Genomic DNA, 6,000 nt, shown 5'->3' with positions numbered 1-6,000 from the left:
TGGTCAAAGCCAGTGGGTATTCAAAGCACTCTTCATTCAGTCTAAATGGAAGGAGCAATTAAGTCCCTTTATGTAGTGATATCTAGAAACAATACCAGGCTACTGCCCAAGGCACTGGTCACATGGTGAAGCCTGAGCAGAATTGAGCTACTGATCGGGGGAGGGGGGAGTTCCCTGGTTACAAATACAGGAGCAAGTGGCAAGCTGTGTGTGAGAGGCAATAAGCCTTGAGGCACAGGATTGTCTGGAGAGTCAAGCTTGGAAACTGCATTCTGTTATTTATTGCTACTCTGTTCACCAAAGCAGGACTTAGTTCAAACCTGTTTATTTACAAAGAATATACACAAAGAATAGACCTGACTCAAGTTATTCATTTGTCTTCCTAATGGGAACAACCTGGCAACATCCCAAATGGTGATAACTACTCAGGAGCAAACACACATTTATGCATCTTGGGTGGCTTAGTTTCCAAACATCTCTTTTGCAAGGAGGGGTTGCTTTGAATAACCAGCAAGTTACATGGTGCTGTATTGTTATCATTGGTATCCAAGAGGAATTACAGTAATTGACAAGCATTGTAACAAACCTATGACTTCATGGCTGTCAGGTTTGGTGCTTACCGTGGACACTGCAACAAGAGGAACAGAATCCAGATCTTATGCTCCAAAAACACAAGCCTCTACCACTTCTGCCAAGAGGGAATTGACAGTAGCAGTATAGGGCTGATGACACACAGCTAAATAGGTCAATTTCCAGCCAGTAGAGAGTGGAAGTAGATAGAAAAAACATGTACGCTAGCTAGTTCTTTATAGACGACTTAGTCATTGTCTCTAAACTATCTATAAAGTGGGGTGTGTGAAGAGTGCTGGTGTGAAGACACACACTGTGCATGTGCTGGGAGTTTGTCTGCTGTCCTCTCTTTGAAAATCTGGGGAACAAAGAGCATTGGGTTCACTATCCCCATAGTGGTGGGGAGTGAGGGGGTCTCTGTCAATGTCCCCTCAGTGGTGGGGGGCTTTGTCCATGTCTCCTCAGTGGTGGGGATGATGGGGGGCTCTGTCAATGTCCCCTCAGTGGTGGGGGTGATGGGGGGGCTCTGTCCATGTCTCCTCTAGAGGGTAGGGGTGAGGGGGTCTCTCTCACTGTCCCCTCAGTGGTGAGGGGGTCTCTGTCAATGTCCCTCAGTGGTGGTGGTGGGGGAGACTCTGTCGCTATCTTTTCTGTGATGGCCCGTCCAGTAACGCCCCCCTCTGAGGAAGGCAAAGAGGGCGGGCACGTTCCACCCACTGCCTCTTGGGGGCAACGCCCACCCCTCCGCTTTGGCACACATCCCGGCTGATGATTGGTTCTCTCTGTTCCATGCCCCGCCCTATAGGAAGTCTCGCGAGACTATCGCGCGTAGGGAGGGGGCACCCAGCGCGAGACCCAGGGACAGCTCGGGAGGGTCGGAGCCAGCGCGAGATTCCGGAGCCAGCATAAGGTAGAGGTGCGGACCTGAGGCAACCCACGTGTGCCCCCCGGTCTCGAGGTGAGCGAGGCTCTCCGCTATCCCCCTGGAGTAGACGATGGGCCCCCCCATCTCCCCGAGTTTTCGTGAGAGTACCGGCCCCTTCCGTGAGTGACAAGCTCTTCGGCCAATCGGTACGCCGGGCGGCTCGGAGTGATGGGCGCCGCAACCAACAGCGTCCGGGAATGATGTGGAGCACGCCCCCTTCTGGGATGGGCGGTGCTCAGGGTTGCTGGAGCCTCCGAGGGGCCCGGGCGGTGGCTGGTTGGGGGGAAGGGGCCCGGCCGCAGACAGCTGGTGGGGGATGTGTATGTGAGGGGTCCTGGGCTCCTTGGTGGGGGCCCCTGAGTGCTTTGGTTTGGGGGGTTATCAGCGGCCCCCGTGGTGAGAAGGGGTTCTGGGCTCTGTGGATGGGGATTATGGGGGGGCCCTATGCAGCAGGGCCGTTCTGGGTCAGCAGGTGGCTATGGAGAGTGCAGTAGGGAGATCCTGGCTTGGGTAAGGGCTTGGGGCTCTCTAGTTAAAATGGGTGAGTTAGGGAGACTGTAGGCTCGGGGGCGGGGGAGAGAGGGCTCATGGGATTAGTAGATTGGGGGTGTCACAAAAACAACTTGACGGGGTCTAGGAGTAGGGTGGGTAACGCTGAGACTAGATGTAGTGGGAGTAACTCTTTAACAGCCCCTTTCTGGGAAGTACATTGGAAGGAGTTAACTTCTCTTCCCCCCCCGCCCCCCATCCCCAGGCAAGTTACTCTAAACATCAGTATGGTAAAAACTTAATGTTTAAATTGCACAATCTTTGTGTGTGTGTAACAACAATTATTTAAGAAAAAATATATATTGTGCAATTTAAACATTAAGTTTTTACCCTATTGATGTTTAGAGTAACTGATTTAACTTGCCTGGAGATGGGAGGAGTCATCCCCTTCCAATACACTTCCCACGAGGGGGCTATATATAGATATAGTTTCTTAAATAATTGTTGTTTCTCACTGTTAGACTTTGGGAGCCCAAACTTTGAGAACTTGTAGAAGCAATGAGTGTTTAATCCATTACTGCACAATTGCTCTACTGTGGTAGAGTAGGTGACAGTTTCTAGTAAACTAGAATTATTAAACAAACTGGCTTATTTGTCAAAAGGGTTTCATCTTTATTGCTAAAACTAATTGGGCCCCATTTTCTCTCCTTACCCTAAAAAAAAAAAAAAAGACCAACAGGTTTGACTTTTCTTACATGAAATGTTACATGACAATAAAAATACTTGGTGATGTGTATAAAATCAACATAGATTAATCAAATAAACTTAATTTTTTAAGACCAGACTCTGTTGTAATTTACACCCTTCATGAAATCCAGTCGAGTACTACTGCTGTCGTTCATAACCTCTTTCCATTCTCCATAACCTTTTTCCATGCTGCTTTCTATGTATGGAATGTCATCTCTATCCTGGTTCGCCAAGTAGCTACCGTCTCCATATTCAGGTCCATTCTAAAGACTACATTTTTCTATGAATATATTACTGGGATAAAATGATATGCATACTTTCTCTGGGCTCCTCAGCATGTCTTGTTTCATCATTGTATTCTATGGGGTAGGGACTTTCTTCAGCTTGTCTGGTACAGCATCAAGCACATTGTTAACCATAACCAATAGCACTAGCCAAAATGATTGCCTGGTGCTTTACAAACTGTATAAATATAGTTATCGCCCGTTCACTAAAATATAGACACTTGCGGTGTAGAATGCAGCAGCTATTCTGAACCACCAATTCTATAAAACAGTGATTTGGCACAAATTAAGAATAACTTCATCACTTGAACAAAGGGGATTTTATGGGGGTAGAATATAATTGCCCGAGTTGGAATCTGGTTACTAGCAGGGTTAACCTTTCTTTTTTAAAAGAGAGAAAAGAAATTGTATTTGACTGCTATCATATGAATACATATTAAGCATTTATTATTCTGGCCAACCATAATCCGTTTCATGGCTGTAGTTTAACCATCACTGAAGTGCTTTTTTGCTGTTAGTGCCCAAAAAGAAGGTTGAATTGATGGAAATTACAAGCCAGAAATGTAGATGCAAAGTTTGTTGACGTATGGTTAACTGTACTTGTGTCTGCAGAAGCCTCTTTTTTTTTTTTTTTTTTTTTTTTTTTTTAAAAGAGATGGTTCTTCATTTGGACCAATTACTTCTAATCCCAGAATCTGATTGGGAGTAGAGTGGTGGAAAACCAGTCTTTCTGTTTCAAAACAGTGAACAAACAGGCACTGGATGAAGCTATCCTGTTCACAGAATCCTAGTTTACAAAACCTGGAGGGCCACTGAATTATAAAAATTTGTTCAGTTTTCACAGTTGTACTCAAGCAAAGACATTTGGGGAATGTCAAATTTTCTCTATTTCCAGTGATACATTTTCTCTCTCTCAATTTATTTATGCTGTTTAATCTTAACAGTTAGAGTAGGAAAATACCTTTTAGGATATCTGGTCCATCTCACTGGCCAGTGCAGGATTATTCCATTCTAGATTTTCTTGAGACAATCAGTTGTAAATATCTCCAGCAATAGGGTTTCTTTGAGGAGACTATTCCTGCATCTAACAGATTTCACTTTTGACAACTTTATTTATACTTAGCCAAGTTTTGCCTTAAATTTGTGCCATTATTCTTGGTTATACCTACTTGTACAATGCTCCGTCTCCCTCATTGGCATTCACTCTTCAAATAATTGTAGGCAGTTAATGTGTCCATCTTAGTTGTCATTAGCCAAATTACACATGTAGCTACTTTAATGTTTCTTCATAAAATCAATCCCTTCTGTGACTTTATCACTCTCCCCCCCCCCCCCCCCCCGTCCTCTAGTTTGTCAATAGTGAATGCTGATATTGGATTGCTTAGAGCTGAATACAGAGTTTTCATCAGAGTTTTAGAGATGAGGACATAACCTTTTTGCTCTGGGTGTAGCCCTGAATCACTTTTTTTTTTTTTTTTCCCCCCACTCCCTCCCCCTCCCATCACATTACAAGCTCCTGTCTAATTTACTGTCCACTATCACCTCAAGTATCTTCTTCCCTCCAGCTGTGATCTAGTTTTCATTTCCCAGAGTATTAAATGCATTTATTTCAAGTTGAATTTCTTTTTTTTGCATATATCTCATGCCCTTATTTCTAATGTTTCTAGATATCTTATTGTTTCTCAGTTCTCCCTGGTGTTTGCAACACCTCCCAGTTTCTTTAATGCTCTGATTTCTTTCTTCTCCTGCCCCACCACCCACATTCTACATAATGTACAAAGATGTCAAATGAAAATGAACTTCATCTTGACTCAGCAGTGCTCATCCTGGTGCTACATCCAGCTTGGTACATTGTAATTATCATTAACCTTTTTAAAATCTGGTTGAAGGACTGCAGTTAGTCTGTGTGACAATGTTCTTATGAAGCTAATTTGGAAGTGCTGTAAAATCCGTGTGGCGTGACTCCTACTGTGATGGTGATTGCAAAGATATGCAGTGCACAAAGTATTGAATAACAACATATTGAACTGATTTGTATTGTCAATTTAAATAACGATAGTGGTTTACAGTGAACTTAGTTCTTGTGACACATGGTTATAAATTCAAAAATGTAAGCATGATGTCGGAGGGAGTGTTTAGCAGTTAGAATAGGGACTAGGAGTTGGGATTCCTGGGTTCTCTTTCCTGGCTTTGTCACTCTAGCCATGTGATACTGGGCAATTCACTTAACCTCCTTGTACCTCAGTTTTCCATAGGTAAATTAGCTCTAATACTTACCTTTGTAAAGTGCTTTGCGAGCCTTTTGTTGGGTGAAAGGTGCGGTAAGTGCAGATTGACATTTAGAAATGTTGCTTTAAAAAGTTTAAATGGGAAAAATAAAACAGTCGCCTTTAAAAATCAAACATTTGATTGGGCTTTATTTTCAGATCTCTTGTTAATAAGGCTTGTGGTGGTGGTTGGGAAGGCTGAGGAGGATAACTCCAGAATGAGCAAAGTGAGTTGACTAGAGTCTGAGGTTCCCAGACTGGTGTATAGGGAAGTCATTAACTCTCCCCCTACTTGTTGCTCTGAAAGGTGAGGAAACAAGAGATGAAGTGCTAATGGATATCAGGAGACAGTTTTTTTTTTAATTTTGGTCCTTCGAGCCGGAATCGAACCAGCGACCTAAGGAGACAGTTGTGTGAAGGAAACTAGATCTCTGTTCCCAACTTCCTTTGAGCTGTAGAACGTAGGTTATGAATCTTACCTATTGTGGTGATGGAGATACAAGCAATCAACAGTAGAGTTCTTATGGAACTATGTAGCAGTGATTGAGTTTGCTACCATTTGGGACATTTCCTGGTTCACATTCTGTAGTTGCCTCTTCATTGTAAAAAGTTGTAAAATTTTTCAGTAAAACTTTAGAGAGTATCATTCTACAGGTCTCCTGGTGTGGCAGGTATGTTCATCTGGGGATTGCAGTCTGTGGATTCCATATTGGAATGA

The 6,000-nt window shown here is 43.5% G+C and overlaps 1 protein-coding gene across 6 annotated transcripts in view; it reads left to right on the top strand.

The window, feature by feature from the left end:
* Nucleotides 1–1,376: 1,376 nt before the first annotated feature.
* The window catches only part of ATF7 (activating transcription factor 7), a 119,300-nt gene continuing 114,676 nt past the window's right edge, over nt 1,377–6,000 (top strand). For 2 of the 6 annotated variants that reach the window (XR_004648335.1, XM_034791844.1), the window contains exon 1: nt 1,378–1,528. The gene's annotated coding sequence lies outside the window, so the exon portion shown is untranslated. Of the gene's footprint in view, nt 1,642–6,000 lie in introns of all 6 variants that reach the window. The other 4 variants (XM_034791848.1, XM_034791845.1, XM_034791846.1 and 1 more) reach the window with 4 other exon arrangements.

Source organism: Trachemys scripta, chromosome 16 (genome assembly GCF_013100865.1).
Source record: "Trachemys scripta elegans isolate TJP31775 chromosome 16, CAS_Tse_1.0, whole genome shotgun sequence".
Lineage (NCBI taxonomy): Eukaryota > Metazoa > Chordata > Testudines > Emydidae > Trachemys > Trachemys scripta.
The sequence above is the reverse complement of the archived record's forward strand: the minus strand, read 5'-3'. Positions and strand labels throughout refer to the sequence as shown.